Source organism: Coturnix japonica, chromosome 19 (assembly GCF_054131305.1).
Source record: "Coturnix japonica strain WE chromosome 19, WE-NBRP24, whole genome shotgun sequence".
In the NCBI taxonomy this organism is placed as follows: Eukaryota; Metazoa; Chordata; class Aves; order Galliformes; family Phasianidae; genus Coturnix; species Coturnix japonica.
Window position 1 is genome coordinate 5,448,979 of NC_140681.1, and position 17,722 is coordinate 5,466,700.

Here is a 17,722-nt window from a genome sequence, read left to right on the forward strand (position 1 = left end):
CCTCCCTCCCCCTGCCCACGCTGCCATTCGCAACAGCAGCTCGCCCACTGCTTTTCTTTCTGCACAATGTGTCAATAATTACTTGTCAGGACTCTGCTTATAGACCTGGGATGGTGAATAAATGCTTATTATGCCTGAAAAATGTTGCAGGCTTTACCGTAAATCTTACGTTACAAATGCACACAATAGGGGCTATTGGCACAGAGGCAAACACTTGCATTAACATGGGAAGTCGTGCTGCCGAGAATGGAGTTTGACAAACTAACTTGCAGCAGAGGAGTCTGTTGACCTTTTCCTTGCCTCCCTGGCTATGGGAGTAGGTTTGTGTGTATTAAAATGTTGGATGAGTGGGAGATGAAAGGGGGGACCAAACATCTCCCTGTTATGGCTACAAGAAAGAGGATGCTCTGAATCTGGGAGCATTCAGAGCTGGTGTTATTGGCTATCATCCTTCCAACACAACGGAGCTAGACAAACATCTGAAAGCTAAATCTGACCATAATTGAATTCAGCAGCCCATAGACTTCTGACTGTGCTTGCTTACCCAGTAGAGGCCCAAAACAAAGCGTTATTTCAGGCTGGCATGTTCATGGCGTGGCCCTGCAAATTGCAGCTCTAGAGCTGTGTCACTGATCTGACTTTAAGATGGCTTCTTCTGTGGACTGCAGGTTTGATTTTGAGGTACTGGGATGCATTGTCTAATGGCATTCATCAAATGAGCAGGTGCTATAAATGGAGCACAAAGTAAGAATGTTTGACAGAGATTTTAGAGAAGTGATAATTAGGGCCTGAATTTAAATACAGAGTAACGGGAGGCTTGTAATGAAAATCTGCCCTCTCCATGTTGTTAGCAGGGACAGGTGAATTTCTCTAGAGCTGGGTTCTGCCTGTGGGTGATCTTAGCAAATCCCTGGAGCATCCCATTGCTTTGCTTTTATTTCTAAGGTTTTTCTTGGCTCTCTATCCATTGCGCCTTTAAAATGTTCTTGTTTAGTTTAAGCCTTTCTGTTCCTGCATCCAGTGCCTGAAGATATCCCATACCTGTTTAACCCTTTCATGTTTTCAATATTTTTCCCTCCTCACTTTATATATTTTATCTTTATAAGCCTCCTTCAACTTGCTTTTTTACTCATTGTGGCAATGAAAGCTTAATTTCCTTTTTGTCAGCCACTTTGTTGTAAGCCTTCAGTCTTAGATACTGGTCTGGATTTAGCGTTCAGAGTTTTGAAGTGGGAGAAAAGAATACTTTTAAAGAAACACTGTTTAAATCACAATATTACATGGAAAATAGGAACACATTTCCTTCTGTCGTAGCCTTTAGAAACAAAATCAGCTTATTTCGAAAACAACAACAACTTTTGGTTTGCTTTTAGGAAATTCTAAACCATGGAGTAAATTTGAGCTAAACTATTTAAGCAGTGAAAAAGCATTTTGGCAAACAAAAATGCATGTTGTCTGTGAAATGGGGATTTACACACCTGTTGTGTAAAGCCCCGTGCACCAACCACAATGGAAATTTGACATAATGAATGTTCATCCCTTTTACCTTACGTAGAAGTTGTTGGCTTTCTTTTAGGTTATGCTGATATCGGTTTGAGATAAATGCATTGCTGGATGCCCAAATTGCCACTGAGCTCACCTGGTGAAACTTTCGAACCACCTACCTGTATTTCAGTAAGCCTGATTTTGATACCTTCTGGTTTTTTGACCCATTGTGCCAGCCTCCAACTTTATGGAAAAGTGAGAAGATCTTAATAAGTTAATTACTTATTCATAGGCAGATGCATGGCCTTCTTTCTCTCTACTGCAGAAATAATAATAATAAAAAGCCCTGGAGAAGAGCATTGAAACTGTTCAAGTGAACGATGCTTCCAGTATTAAGGACGGGGAGGGAGCAGGATTTGATTTAACTCTAATTGCAGGGGAAACTTTAAGAGGCAGAACTTGATGGGAAATGATGGCACTTTGACCTGCATGGTAAAACCAAACCCATCTCTCAAATAAGTAAATAACCTCTCAGGTTTTTCCCAAACACAAGTGGCCCGGAATTTAGTCTCACATAGAAGGATTCCAACTGAAAGGCCTGCAGTTCTTGGGCTCTGCAAATGTTTATTTCTGCTGCGGGGATTGAGATGCTGACAATTTAAAGTGAGATGCGTTCATTCTCTACCTTTCTCCCTGAGGCTGGTTCCAAAGCGAATCTGCTACTGTGAGGGAAATTAGAAGAAACAGTGAAGAAATCCCAGAAACAGAGAAGATGAGCAGAGGATGGAGATGGGCTGGTTCATGATTTTGGGCCAGCTTAGCTGTTCCAGTGAGGCACTGAGTTACGAGTAGTTATACCAAGTTATACCACATTGCAGTTTTGTTATTGCTTACATGATGTGGCCTTTTCCACCCAAAATAAACATAGTATAAAAGCTCAGTAGTTGCCTAATAGCCTCTGTCTCCTGTAGAGGCTCCTGAGATTTTCTCGTGAATCTGTGAGTGGAAAATGGGCATGCCGGTAGTGCTGGTAATTGTGTGTGTAGTGGCATGCTTTGTCTATGGCTCCATGAAAAGTCTTTTGGAAACATTATACTTGAGGGTTGAATCTCAGCATTCACTTGGAGTTCCTGAGGGCCCCCAGTGTGCAGTCTGTAATAATCTGTGGAGAAATTGGGGGGGCTGATCCTCTTCTTTAGGGTTAACAAAAGAGGGACTGTAGAAAGGACCAACTCCATCTCTGAAAGTGATGATGTCTAAGGTTTGTTTGCAGCTCTGAAGGAAAATGCTTTGCTGGTACTGATGTTCAAACTCTGCTTTTAAAAAAGAACCACATCATTTAGTCTAAGCCTCATTTTGCCTTTTTACGTCTCTGGAAGCTAAGATTTGAAGGGGTATGTCACTTCTGTCTTCATAACAACCACAGCCTTCGTATTCAAACTGTTGCAAGATACCTTATTTTTTTTCTAAATCATGTCAGCATAGCCAGAAAATGTTATCCTGCCATCAGACCTGGCCTTTTGGTGCTGGGGCTCATATTCATTAATGGGAGATATTGAGATGGGGCAAAATAAAGTTCATTGACAGAACCTCGGTAACAGATATAGTCTGTGGAGGGACTGGCGCTTTGCTTCTGGAATACTGACATGAAATGCTTTGTCAGGATAGTGAGTGGTGTAGAAGCAGGTCTCCAATAACTGATAGGAGCTACTTAAGGCTGCTAGGCATCAGAGGCACAAGGAGATTAGCTTGGGGACAGTGTTTTGGGGTGGCTGGACAGCCCAATTAGCTGTCTTACTGTCTACTTTCGTTCATTTTGGAGCTTTGGTTTGCAGTGATTTGTTCACATCTGTTATCCCACCCTCATTACAGAGGCTGGCAATTCTGGCATTTCAGATCCATGTCTAGAATGGGTATGGAGATACCACCAGCTGAAGGCTGTGATTGAGATGCTGTGGTTCATGGTGCCCATGAACAATGGCATCATCCCACATAGGGCAAGTATCTGCCTGGAAATTCAGGAGGATACTGCAGTGTGTGGGGTCAGGTGTCCATAGTACGTACCGATGCAGTCTAGGTTTGGCCTTGCTTTCTTTATGCTCCCAGGAGTCTCTCCATGAATTAAAGCGGGTGACAGACTAAGTGTAGATGAAGACAGGAAGAAATCCGTGTTGTTATTTTTCATAAGCATGCCGTGAGTCAGCAGCACATGATGTGTCCTTCAAGGTTACGTCTGCGGTGAGGACAGCGAGCAGAGCGGGCGGCTGGGCTGGGCTGGGCGAGAGCTCACTTTCAGCAACATCCCTGCCCTTATCTCGGACTGATTAGGGCTCCTTAGGGAGGCTGATGACCTTCTGTCTCCCTTTCACAAAGGGTGGGTTTTGTTTTGAAAACATCCTTTTCTGTGGGGCTGTCAGCTGGGGACAATGTTATAAACCTTTCTTCTCAAAGTGTGCTACCAGCAGACAGTTGTTATTCTAACTTACAATAGTGACAAATCTGATAACTATGGAGTGTGTTAACCTCTCTGCTTCTGTGATGTTATGTATTTTGCTGTTTGTTTTCTGAATTTATTTCTCTGAACTAGATCTAACCACTGTGAAACTGAAAACCTCGGGTTTAAGCGCAGCCTGCTATGAACTGCTGTTTTCCAGTCCCTTGTACTTACATACCATGGCTGAAGGGCAAATGTACATGTGGTTACTTCTGATTACAGTTCTGTCCCTTTAACAGTTGAAGGCAAAATATATAGTTCTAACTGGTTTGTGCATACCAGACCTAATTCCTATGATTTCTGTTAGCAGTGGAAGCTATACTCCTTTTGTACTAAGTTCTCTGCTAATTCAGTCTCTCTGTAAATAAACTTTCCAACAGAATGCTTTTATCTCAGCCTTGTCTGATGCTTAGTTTGAAGCATCTCTCTTTCAAGAGTGGTCCTTAGATTTTATTGCACCTTCTCAGCATTCTGATACTGGAATGGGACAAAGTCTCACTGTAACGTGGTTTCTTTCCTTCTTTCTGAGAGTTGCTGTTATTTTTTTTTAGGGCTGGCTTTCTGGGTACTCTAACTTCAGAAATGCAGCTTGGAGTTCTTGCTTTGACAGCTGCCCTGTGCTTTACACTGTTTTGCAACGGTGGGTGATGGTTTTAAGTGTCTCGTCCTTGGTCTTTGAGTCTATAACCACTTGGTTTTGTGGGCTTGGATTGTTTCTGCATGAAAAAGAGCTTCAGCACACGTCTCCTAACTCATGGGTAAGTGCTTCTGAGTCTGGACTATGACATAAAAACAGGCTATTGATGTTACTAGTGCCTCCTCCCATGCCATGTGTTCGGTTAAACAGAGCTGTAGTTGTTTCTTTGCACTAACCACAGTGCTGTGGGTGCCTGTTTAAGAGCATCAAGGAGCAATTACTCTGTAGGGCTTCTTTTGGTGCTTTGGGCCTGCGGTGCCTGGTAACAGGTCCGGAACTGTTCAGGTAAGATAAGTGCATAGATGTTATTTGTGTGGACTGCTTTTTCAGCTGGATGCCAACATCCTGGTGTGAGTGAAAGTAAATATTGGCTCTCCAGTTTTTCGTTTATTCTTGGACATCCAGGACAGTGGGTTAGGAGAAACCAGTGATGTGATAGGCCCTAATTTAAGTAAGGCCTTTGACAGTGGATCTAAATGTCAGAGTAGAGAAAAGTGGTCAAGATTAAGTGATCGTAACATAGATATGCGGCTGTGGGTGTGGCAGATGTTATATTAATGATTTAACAAGGTGTGATGTCAGACTTGGAGGGCATTTCAAAGGGCGATTTTGTAGCTGACTGTTCTGCACTCACATATGGTCAACACTATTAGTGGGATCTTGGATTATGTGCTAAAAATATGAAGTATGAGGTTTGCAAATAGGAGCGAGCTGGGAAGGGCTGCAGATGTTCTTTAGCATGATGATGGAATTCAAAACTTTCTGATAAGTAGAAGAGAGATTCGAAAATGAAGAAGCTGAATTCCAGTGAAACCAAATGCAAAGCGTTGTGCTGAGACCTGGCAAGTCAATGAGAGGGAAGAAAAGGATGTGGAACTTGTAGAAGTTCCCAGGCCAAAATTGAGTCAAGTATGGTTACAAAGTGAACATCATCTTGTGGTACGTATTTGTGAGAGCACCATACACTTATCTTAGGAGTTGGTTACCTTTGCTTTCTGTAAGAACTTCTATAAGGAAGGCACTGATTTATTTTTTTCCTGTCAAAATGTGTTTGGATTCAATTACTGCGAAGTTGCACGTTGATTTATTTAACGTATTAGGAAAAATCAAATGATGAAAGTTATGAAGCACTGAAAGATGTACCCAAGGAGGCTTAGAATTTCCTTCACTATGCATTTTTAGCAACAAATTAGATTGAAATCATTCAGGAATAGTCCTGAAATATTTATCCAGCTTGCATAAGGGATAGAACTTGCTGACCTTTAGAGTTTTTCTGTGATAAAATGTCTCAATAATCAATTCCTGCTATTTTTGCCTACAAGAAATTCAACTTTTGAAATTCTTGTGTCCATTAAGTGGTTTTGTTACCATTTAAATCTGTTGTTTTTTTTTTAATCTTACATGTTTTGTTTGATTTTCACTTAACGCTTGTGGATGTGTGTTGGCTTTGAGACATGCACGGAGCTGGATGGAGAATGATGTTTTCATTCATTGAAAATATAAAGATTTTTAGAACATTTCTGTCTACTTGAAAGGAAGGAGAGCGTTTTTATCAAATACATTCCATAAAATGTAAAATATTCATTTTGGCATGTTTGACATGTTTTGATACCTACCCATAATAACACAGGGAGAGACTGATATGGAATTAAGAGGGAGGAGGAAAATGTGAATGTTATTTTTAGAAGTTCAGGTTCATGTCATCGATTCTGAACAAACACAACAAAGCTTCTACTCAGTGCAGAGCTGATCATTGCTCGGACAGCAGTGTAAGTGTGAGAGCTGAGGTTTGAGCACGCAGCTGGCATGTAGAAGCAGAGCAAACCACTTCAGGCCATGTTGCTGTTTGTGCCAGTGCCCCTGCTTTTGATGTGGCTGCCACATGTGCACAGCTTTGCCAGGACTGAATTAGGCAAACATTTCATTAGAAAGAAAATTGTCAACCGCTACTTTTACGTGATTCCAAGAACAAATCTTTCTCTCCACCCCACCCCCTCTCCCAGTCCGGTTATTTGGTGGGAGCAGAGCTTTCTGCTCTGGTTAGAAATCTGAACATTGCGTGATCATGTGAATAACTAGAAATGGCAAAATACATTTGAAATAGTTTTCCACCTTAACAACAGCAGCAAGGATAGTGAGATCAGGACTTCTTGAGACCCCAGTGAGAGTGTTGGGTTCTCATCTTCTGGACAGATAGGCAGGTTTCTTGGTATTTTGATAACGTCGTCAGAGCTTGGGATAGCTGTAGGACAAGAAAATAAATTAGTTCCTGACTTTGTGTGAGTCATTACTGGGTATCCATGTTAGAATTACACTTTCTCACCCTCCTAGCAGGATGCATGACCTCATGTGCCCACAGGAGACTATCTGTTGGATTTGTTCCATTTTGTGTAATTTTGAAATTCATGAAGGTTCATTGGAAGGATTAATTATGTATAAGGCATGTGTCTGCATGTTCTTTTCATCTGCGAATGTTATCCTGCATGCAGTTATTAAGGGCCTGATTGGACTGAACGTTTTGACAAGAATTCAGTGACAAAAGGGGCCCATTAGTCTTTGAAGTCATGGGCCAAGGAAGAGGAATGCAAGTAACATCAGTAATGACCTCATTTAACTCATGACAGAGTACAAGATAATCACGAAAGGTCACTGTAATAACTGTGGTGTACTCTGTGTGCTGCAGTGCCCGTATTTCAGCCAGTCTGTATTGCAGCTTTAATGCTTGCTGAAATCCTCTTATGTTCAAATACAGGAAGGATGGGCAGAACAAGATAAAAAGGGAAAGATCTTTCCCTCTCTTGCATACTTAAAAGTGAATTAGCAAAGAGAACCAATGAAAGACATTTTCTGTCTACTGAGTTTTTCATGGAAAATTGTTTTTGACTAAAAGAACTACCTTGCTTTACAAAAAAGGTTTGTATAGAAAGTGTGGTGTTTTTGTTGCTGTGGTGGATCGGCAATAACTCTGTAGGGCATGGGCAATAGAAGCAGTTTGCATCTTTATAGGCTGTTTTATTTCTTTTGTTTTCCTTCATAGCTGTGTCTTGTCAATGGTTAATTTGTGTGCTTTCACTGGGACTCTGTGGATACCTTCTGGTCTGGATGACTTGTCAGCCATACATCCAGGTCTCTGTTATATGAAATGTTTGGAATAGAGAACACTTTGCAGTCAACACAAGAACGGGTGCTAGTTCCTTTGTTTAGCCCTTGCTGGAACCTTTTTGGACAGATGCAGTCCATGAGGGCCTGATTTCCACAAACAGCTCTACGTTCTGCCATCAGCTTGTTCCCCTCCTGTACAAAACTGGCTTTGTGTTTGTGTTTTAATAAGCAAGCCTTCTAACAGCCAGAGTTGAGTGATACATGGAGTCAGTGATACATGGACAGTGAATCTAGATCTATGGAGACCTGGGGTTCATTGGAATTGGGGTACATCCCCATTGTGACTGTATCAAATCTACTAATTCCCACTGAAGAAATAAGTATGCCATCTCGTTATAGTCAAAGTATGCCGAGCTTAAGAAACCAGCCCAAACACAAAGATGTATGTGAAGCCTCGTTTGCACTTATGCACAGCTGTCGAAGTTATTTGGAAGTTGGTGTGCTTTTCTGATTTCTTCATGCTGTTTGATATGACTTAAAGTGCCAACGGCAGCAGAACCTTTGTGCTCAGTGCTCTCCATAGATCACATGTGCAGCAATGATTCAGCTTTGAGATCCTGCTTTGGGGTGCACTGATCACAGGGTAAAGCACAGCGTGGTCTTTTCAGGCTTATTCCTCCTGTTGGTGTTTCATTGCCCTCATCAAGAGTTTTTGAAAGGAATATTTCTCATCCTGACCCCTAAAATGTTAAGTAAAGCTACAAGTTCCAATTGCACAGGTCTGCTGGAATCTCCAAACAGTTGGCTTTGTTTCACAATAGCTGGGTGTTTGAAAACATTCAAGTGTGTAGAAATACAATTACACCATTTTCAGTGTCCACAGTCAGGCCTTGCAGTTGTTTTCTTGCAACACGTGTCTCACGGTGTTGTTTTTTACTGGAAGCCAAACAAGTGGGGCTAGTGGAAAACATGTGACTCTATCTGTTATTTACATCCCGTTCCACCGCGCCAGCCAACACAGCTCGAACATGAAAGTCACTGCAGAGAAGCAGCCTATAAATATTCAGAAAAATACAAGCAGGGCAGAAACATTGCAAAAACCTTTGCCTAACAGTTCACAGACCCTAAGAGCTGGGACTAACCACTGCTGGCCAGGGACACGGGCTGCAGTCAGACAAAGACTGATTGTAATTTTGTGGTTGGACATGAATGTTTTGCACAACACTGATTGAGGCCACTTTGAAAACTGGGCCAGGATTGTAAAATAACTTATTTACTGCAGTGTGCATTGTATTTGAAAACACAGCAAAGCCTTGCAGATTCTGACTGGGCTTGGTAAAGACCTTATGGCTGAAGGAACCTCTGCTGGCCATGAGGAGCCATGTGGGACCTTGTTGATTTTATTTGTTGCCTTTGATTTGGTGAGACAAAGTGGATTAAACACAAAGCAAGGCATTCAGTATCTTGTTTTAGTTCTAATTCCAGTTTTTCCATTGATTTCTCTCCATGGCCTTTGGCAAGTCACTTCAGCCCTTTGGTCATTTGATTTCTTACCCCAAGAACTGGCATTGGACTGTCCTACTGAGAGATTTTGGTGTGATGACTAACAAATTAATGATGGTGAATTAATAATTGTAAAGAAAATTGCAGACCCTGTTGCAGCCACTGCCCTGCAGATACTTCTCTTGGTTGTGTTGTGCTCAGAGGGAAAGCCTAATTAAAATAGTTGCTTCGGTAAGAAAAAAGCAAGTCTGGCTACGTTTTAGTGGCAAAAGCAAAAAGTAGGTAAAAAAATAGGTAGAGGGGAAGATGCAGGTCTTATAGGTAATTTACTATAACAAATCTGCTTTGAGATGTAACTTTGGCTTCTTTCTCACCTGTTTAGGGCCTAAGAGCTACAAATCTGCTCTGCTTGATTTGCCTCCATATATTTATATGTCGTCTGTGTGACTTCCACACAGAACAAGCCATGATAGAAATCTTTCATTTAATTAAAATTGATTTTAAAATTCCCTTGATCAATAATGAGTTAAAATTCATCCCAGCAGTGATGGGAACAGCAAACCTTCTGAGAAAAGCTTTCAGGCCAGTGGTTTTGGCTCTGGAGACTGGGTCTTGCCTGAAATTATCCCTTTCTTGGCTCCAGGCTCCGTGGTGCTTGGCACAGGATGGTTTACCCTATAGCCCAGCTTGTCAAACACCCATATGGAAAGCTGAGACATTCAGGCTAAAGGTCTCTTTCTTATTCTGCCTCTTTCAGTACAGATGCTTTCAACATCAAGTTCCTTATACTATCTATTGGTAGTACCTCCTATGCTTCAAAATGAAATGAGCATTTTGTGGAAAACTACCCAATATTTCTTCTTTGACTCCTACACCATAGTCTATGTGATCCTTCTGAAGTGGTCACTCAGAAGGCAACGTGTGCTAAGTTATTAGTGCAGCCATCATTAGCAGCTTCATTGAAAATACTGCAAAAGGGCCCTTCTGCACTAAGCTTTATTCCCAAGCAGAAGGAGTACCCAAGGCAAGTATGTATAATATAAAGTATCCCTGTGTGTGTAACCTTTTCTTACAGAAATTTGAGAGATTAATAGATTGGCTTCAAATGATGGTTATAGTCTGTTGTTCACACCCCAGGGTGCTTCCTCATTAATTGTCTCAAGCCTTCCCTGAGAGATACTGTAGCAAAAGTGCTGGGATCAAGGAAAATTAAGAGGCTGGAGTACTCACTTGGGGCTGCTCCTCTCCTGAGAGTTGGTCCCATACCAACATGTGATGAGAACTTCGTTGCTCATTGGACAATGGGATCACCCTGCTTGAGATCCTTTGAAACCTCATTGACTTGAAATAGCAAATTAACACAGAGGATCTGGTAGCAGGACTGGGACTGTTATTAGCTCTGGACTAGAGTAAATCGAGAAGGTAACACCAAAGGGTTTAAAAATTAAATTGATAAAGTGTCAACTCTTTAACTAATGCGGCAGTTCACATCAATAAACACAGAGGAAAACTGAGGTGCTGCAAAGAGTGCCTTGAAGGGAAGTAACAGAATGCTGGTCCAGGCAGATGCTGTTGTTCCAAAGACGAAGGAGAAGTAATGGCATGTGTACTAGAGAGGTCTGGTGTGATCTCTGACTTGATGAGTGTGTTGCCATTCTAGTCCCTAGTTAGGGAATATTGGTTATTGAATTGTTAGTTAATTTTGTATTGAAAATATTGTGAAAGGAATTGCTGTCCTTTTTTGTCTCTTAGAAATATACAATACCAAAAGATTCCACTATGATAAAATGTTTTTTGGAAGCAGAGACACAGGAACCACCCCCCAGGCACTGGGGAATGGATAGAATGTAATTATCACTCGAGTTATGTTAATTCTACAACATATCAAGTGTTGAGTGAAATTGACGCTGTGGTAGTGGAAGTCTTTCTGCTCCTTACAGGAAAATTTAGACAGCATCTTCATGTTAGTAGGAGAGGTAATAGTTTCTTTACATCCCTTGAGAGAGATAATGAATACCTTGAGAAAGTCTTCAGCTTATACGTCCATCTAGAGTCTGCCCTTGAATGATAAATAATAATATTTATTGCAGCCTATTACAGCCACTGAAGCACTTCTGTCAGAAGGTCTCAGTAGCACCCTGCAGTCATTCATTACTGGGGCCACACAGTCGCTCAGTACCCCAGTGGTGCAGCTCAGTGTGCTCATAGCACCTGTGTGACAGCAAAGTGACCCAAGCCCTATTGATGCTGAGCCACCTGTTCAGTGCTGCTGCAAGCTGATGGCACTGGGAACAACCTACCAGTCTCCTGACTCCTGTGCTTTCACCTGAGGACAGCACTGCTTGGTAATAGAATGAGATTCTTGATGCTTTTTCAGTCAAGCATGTTGTGAGCATCTCTCTGAGTTTCTCTGAGCATCGAGGATGCAGTGCAGGAAAATTCCCCTCTGCTCCACAGATGGGATTCCACCTTGCAGGTGAAATACAGGGCTACCTGTATTCCTGTTCTGTGCTGTGAGATGACTGGAACTCTTGCTTTATAGTTTCCTAATCTCCAATTTTCCCCCTTTTTCTCATCCCTGGAACCCTGAAAAATATGGCAAGTAATGCGATCTGACTATTGATTTCTTTTGTTCATCTGCTGGAATTAGCAGGAAGAGTCTCTGAAGCAATCAGTAGGATGAAACAGAAATGTCTTTTAATAAAATTCTGCAGTTGTCAAAATCATTGCTTTCCTGGGATGGTTCCTTTTAAGGGAGCACATTCTGATTGCTCAGTATGAGTACTCATTTCTTGTGGGTGGAAGAAAAGGATAGAAAAGGAAGAAGAACAGGAAGAAAAACTAATGAGTTTTTTGTCTTTCTCTTGATACAGAGGATTGCACAATGGAATTTATCGCTGTGAGATCCTTACTAATAGTGTAGTTCCAGTGACTGTGCAATGAGATGTCAAAATGTTAATATAGTCATCAGGCTCCATGCTGCCTCAGCTCCTTAAACCTCTTTTGGAAAGAGAGTTTAGCTCAAAGGAGCAGTTCCTTGCTTGGAGTTTAAGGGTGCTTTTGTTTCCATGAAGGCATTTTGGAGCCTCTACCTTCCTTCCTAAAGACGTAGCTGGGGGAACGTTTGCCAACTTAAACAACCCCCCTTTTCCCTCCGCTCCCATGCACCTACTCTTTGTTTCTCTGCTGTTCCATCCTTGTAATTGTATCATTGCATTCATTGCTCATTGCTGCAAGGGGAGAAGAGTGTGGAAAGCCAAGGTAGTTTAAGAGAAATGGCAAACTCATAAATAAAATTGCTCAGATACATACTGAAAACATGCATCCATCTATTTCAGGGTGAGGAATGGCCAGTGCCTGGATATCCTAATGTTGGGAAGAGCACGACGCAGAGCTTGGTGAGTCCCACTTGGCAGCAGCGACTTGTGAGAGAGCAGCAGCCCTTGGGGGAGAAGTGTGGTCCTGTTTACTTACAGCTGTAACTTCATCACGGAAGACAATTTTAAGCTTCCTAGGAAAGTTAATTGAAAGGTATGGGTTCTGTTCTAATGAAAACACAGTGTGTGTGAGCTGTGGAGAAATGGGGATTATTTTGTGCATTTACCTGTGTTTTGATTAGAGATGAAAGTGATAGTGCTTCCCAAAAGGTAATCTGACCAAGCACAGGACTGTACTGAAGACAATTTAGGGCTTATGCTTTGTGTTTTCTGCAACAATTATCTGTTATATGGAAAATTCAGCTTTCAGAAAGTCCACAAAATTGTCCAGAGAGAGAGATTCCAATGGTTTCAATCATCAAAAAGTTGTCTTAGATGGAGGACTTTGCTCTCCTTGTCTTATGAAGCCTTCCTCTGCCCTCTTACACATGAGCTCTATGTTTTATAGATCTGAAGGCAGCACAGATAGCTTGGCACATCCTTTTGTTTGGTGATTGTGGTGTGTCTGATGTGCTGGAATATGACTCACAGGGCTTACCTAACTTCTGAGGTAGGAAGTATAGGCAACAATTTAAGAAAGCTGGAGGAAAAATGGCAAAACAAATAGCAGCTGCTATTCTCATGCATCTTTTTCAGTGGTGTTAGTGGGTCCCTGGGACACACCTTGTGTGATCTGGTACCCTTTGGAGTTCTCCTGCAGTTGCCTTTTGTCTCTTCCTCTCAGGACCCTTTTGACCATCTGTGGCTTGTGGAGAATATGAAAGCTCTTTCCTGTGTCCAAGATCAATAGCTTTAAAAAGAGAGTACAAGAAGCCACTAATCATCTTTTCCACCAGGCATGATTAATTTCTGAAGTGCTTCAGCGAGTTCGCTTTGAAGTTCTGTTATTTATTTATTTTTAACAAGTGTCCAGAACACGAGGGCCCACCCACGTGTCCTGCAACAGGCAATGGCTCCTCCAGTGTTGTTTGGATGTGGGTGGGCCACAGCACTTTTTTGGGAAGCTCTCCCAAATCCTGGAAATAAGATTTCAAAAGCCAATTGAGGAGTCTCCCCATGCGCCCTGGCTTCAGTGGAAAGTGGTGCTGCTTTCCCATCTGAATCTTGGATTAAGAAAAGATGGAAAAAGGAGGGAGGGGGGGATGGGGTGGAACTCAATGGCCACTCTAAAGGCTTAAATGTGGCTCAGTTCCTCAGCTCTGCTGCAGCTGAACAGGAGACTGACTAAGAGAAGCTGTGCCCTTACAGCCTCCTCTTAACATGAGTAAATAAGACATTCCAGCACTGCAGGGGAAGGGCCAGTGGAAATATATATTTTTAAGTTTCTAAGTCATCTACACACCTACCTGGTCTCTCTTCCTGTTTCTGCTATACCCTATGGCAACACTGAGGGCTGCTACTACCACAGCATTACTTGCACAAGCAAGGATTACACGTACAGCATGGGAACGGTTCCTCTGGAACTCTGAAGCAATACAAACATTTGTCCATTGCAAACACAGGATAGAAAGTTGTACTGCAAAATGGGTGATGTGGTATTGGCTCACTCAGGGGTGAACCTGCCAACATACTGGAGTGGGTACATACATGAGCCTCGACATCGCTTCCAGTTGTATTTGGCCAGGATTGTCTAATCCATCCTTGGCACTCGGAGATGTGCACTTGTACACAAGCCACAGATGGCTGAACTGTAATTGGCTGCTGCTCAGCTTGTAGGTACAAATAAAAGCAACGTGCTTATGTTCTGTCCTTCGTACAGGTGCATTTCTAACAGTCAGGTGTTAAAAATGTGTTACTTTGTGTGTAGATATCAAATATATGCACCACCCCTGGAAGTTTGTCACTGAGTACTAGTTATGGAAGGCATCTATTGTTGGGAGATCCCTCTTTGAAAACAGAGCATGGCTATCCTTTATTTATACACTGGATCTGCTTGTTTTTTGTTCATGCACATCTCTGTCATACCCATTTCTGGCTGCCAAAGAAGTGCTGAGGCTCTGTGAGGAAGTCTATTTTCTTTGTTTTGCAGCTCTAGTTTGGGTGGAACCAAAGTATAACGAGGGAGCTTGAGCTGGCCAAGTTTCTTGCCCAAATGCATCAACATGGATTTCTGGGCATCTGCACTGAAAATGAAGCACCTGCTCATGTAAGGTGTGTTCTGTAAAGATTGGATGGTGGCCCAGTTGGAAAGGAAGAATTCCCACATTAGAGAAAAATTACCTGTTGAAGGCACAACAGTGACTGAGGAAATCTGAGGCTCTGCAGTATGGCAGAATAACAGAGCTGGGAATAAAACCATGTACAGCAAGGAGAGAGATGGACACAAGAAATGAGAAGGTTGTGTAGTGATTGCAGTAAACTGCTCGTGTGCAACACAGAGGAAAGAGGTTCCCTTTGTGTTTCTGGAAACACAAAATGCATTTGTCAAGGGAGAAGCACTTATAAAGCAGTGGAATTATGACAGTGGATTTCAGTGAAGCTAAAACTGAATAGGGACAGCTGTAGACATTTCCATAAAGGGAATATCCCAGGACGTGGTCTGTTAGGGAATCCAAGCTTTGTGTTAGTAAACACTAGATGCAGTGATGCTTAATCTTGCATGTGTTTTTCTTAAATTGAGTATAAAAATTATGCTCCCTTGATTCCATTCTCCTTTGTTTCTCTCTCGCCCTTCACATATATGGTTGTTTCTGTTCTATTTTTGAAGGCAGCTTTTCATCTACTGGTGTGGGATGAAGTCTGTTCTCTGGGCACTCAATGTCTCAGGGTTCCATAGCTGATGCTTGTGCCTCTGGTGTCTCCTTCGTTGTGTCTGGCCAATGGGACAGTGACCAATACCATGATTGGCTGTATACACACAAACTGTGGTTTTAAAGTCCTTGTAAGAGTTGGACAGATGGCAAAAGACAGCTTTGATTGAATTAAAATCAATATGGAAGCATTTCTAGAATTTTTCACATTGAAAAAAACCCCAAATCTTCTCATACTAGTTTCCTTGTGCAAACATTCATTGTGAAACAGTTCCTGACATGATGGCCCATTCTCTGCCCAGGGTTACACAGCTGATGTGATGTGCGTTTGGCTGAGATTTTAGAAAAAGAGACTTAAGGTGAAATTCTGGCCCAAGTGGCAGCATTGCTAAGTCAAGGCTTGGCCTGTCACTGAGGTTCCTTATGGGTTCATTGCTCAGGAGAAGATGATTCATAAATTAACTATTAGTACACCTCAGCACCATCAACTCCAACTACTTTGCCCTTTCCTATTTTCAACCCTAGCATGTGATTTTTCTGTTGTGATTTAGAAGTGAGGAAGATATTTGGTTTTGGGACCATGACCTTGTATTACCACCTAGTTTTCATTCTGATTCAGGTACATACAGATGAATTATAACCCTCTAAAGCCCACCAAGTCCCCCTTGTAAGGAACGCAGCTATTCAGTTATTGCAAGGGAGAGTAGAAGAGGCATGTTGTCCAATCTATTTACTCCCCACTTTGTTGTATGCAGTGCAACTATTCCTTAAGATATCTCCCACACAAAGGAATTTATTGTTAGGTTACTGCAAAGGTATTTTTGCACCTGTTGCAGCAGCTCCTGGCAAAGAAAATGGGGTACAAGTGCTTGTGCTGACCCCAGAAGTTGCTCTTATTGAAGTGTTTGGATGGGAAAATAATGCTAGAGAAATTTGCTGTGAAAAGCCATGAATGTGAATATGTAAGAGTTTTTCTCTATGCTTGTTTTGTGTCTTTATCTTGTGTCTGGCAATGCTGTTTTGGATGCATGTAGGAAATGGCTTTTTTTTTTTCCTTTTCCCTTAACAATATTTCCTTCTTGTTTGCAAAAAGGAAGGAGATAAAGGGAGAGCTACACCACTGCAAGGGGTAGATGTTGGAGTGCTAGTGCTGCCATATGTACAGCTCTGTCTTTTGTTTGTGGCTAACTGAAGTGCACTGGGTGCATATCTCTGCAATACAGCGTCTGCCTTGGCACAAGAGCTCCCTAATGTTGGTGGAACTTACAAAGCACATGAAGATAGATTCTTCTCCTCCTTTCTCCCCTTCTTTTGAAACCTGAAGGTGTTGACTGGTGGCTCGCTGTAGCACTTAGTAGTTCCCACCCATTCACACCTCTGCTTGTCTGCTGTCCCCACCTACTCTCACACTTTCATTGCTGCAATGACGTGTTGAAGAAATAACTGGTGCCTCACAATGCAAGTGTAGAAAGAACAAGGGGGTATTTAAAAGCTGAGAAACAGAGAACTAGGATGGAAAGGGAGAGGAAGGAATTGCTTTTGACAGGCTGAACTGTTAGCATATTGTGTAGCATATTACAATTCAAGCTAGATGCTCGCTGCTGCACCACAGCAATTATAACATTCATTTGAATGCTGGAAGTTAAATTCAGCAGGAAGGGATGGGGAAGCCCAGGGGTTGGGGTGCAGTTTAGCACTTGGGGGAATCTGGATTCCCTGTCTTGCTGTAGGGTCTGTAAGCAGAAGGAGTGTGGGTTGTGGCTACCTCTGAAATGCGAATCCTCAAAAATCCCACTCAGCACCTTGGAGATTTTTGTGTCAGAGGAGGGAGACTTTCTAACCGAGAGAATGGAGTTCTGTGTTTCAGCCTCAGTGCAGCTCTCCTGTAGCTCCGTGTCTCCTTAGGAACGTTTTGCCTCTTGACCCTTCTCTGAGGCTGTGCTTTGCATTCCTGGCACCATTGGCATTGTGCAGCTCTGCATTCCAGGTCAGAGCTCCTCAGAACCTGGTGCTGGAGACAGTGCAGAACTTCATTATTTTCTTTCCCTTTTCATTAAATTTCTGTGGGCTCAGGATTGGAAATGATGGCTTGCCCTTAAAGAGCCGGTTACACTTGACAAGTGTGTGGCAGTGCCTCATTAATTACCAGCAGCACAACCTCTGTTAGGTGGAATATTTGTTCAGCGCACATAATTATCTCACTGTCATTCTCTCTCTTGTATTGATTCATGTGGAAAAATATGATTAAAACATG

At 42.2% G+C, this 17,722-nt stretch overlaps 1 long non-coding RNA gene across 1 annotated transcript in view; it reads left to right on the top strand.

Moving 5' to 3' along the window:
- The window catches only part of LOC107322899 (uncharacterized), a 211,435-nt gene that overhangs the window by 1,403 nt on the left and 192,310 nt on the right, over positions 1-17,722 (top strand). Inside the window, exon 2 of the long non-coding RNA XR_014935940.1 lies at positions 12,620-12,812. This is a non-coding gene — a long non-coding RNA (uncharacterized LOC107322899). The remainder of the gene's footprint in view (positions 1-12,619; positions 12,813-17,722) is intronic.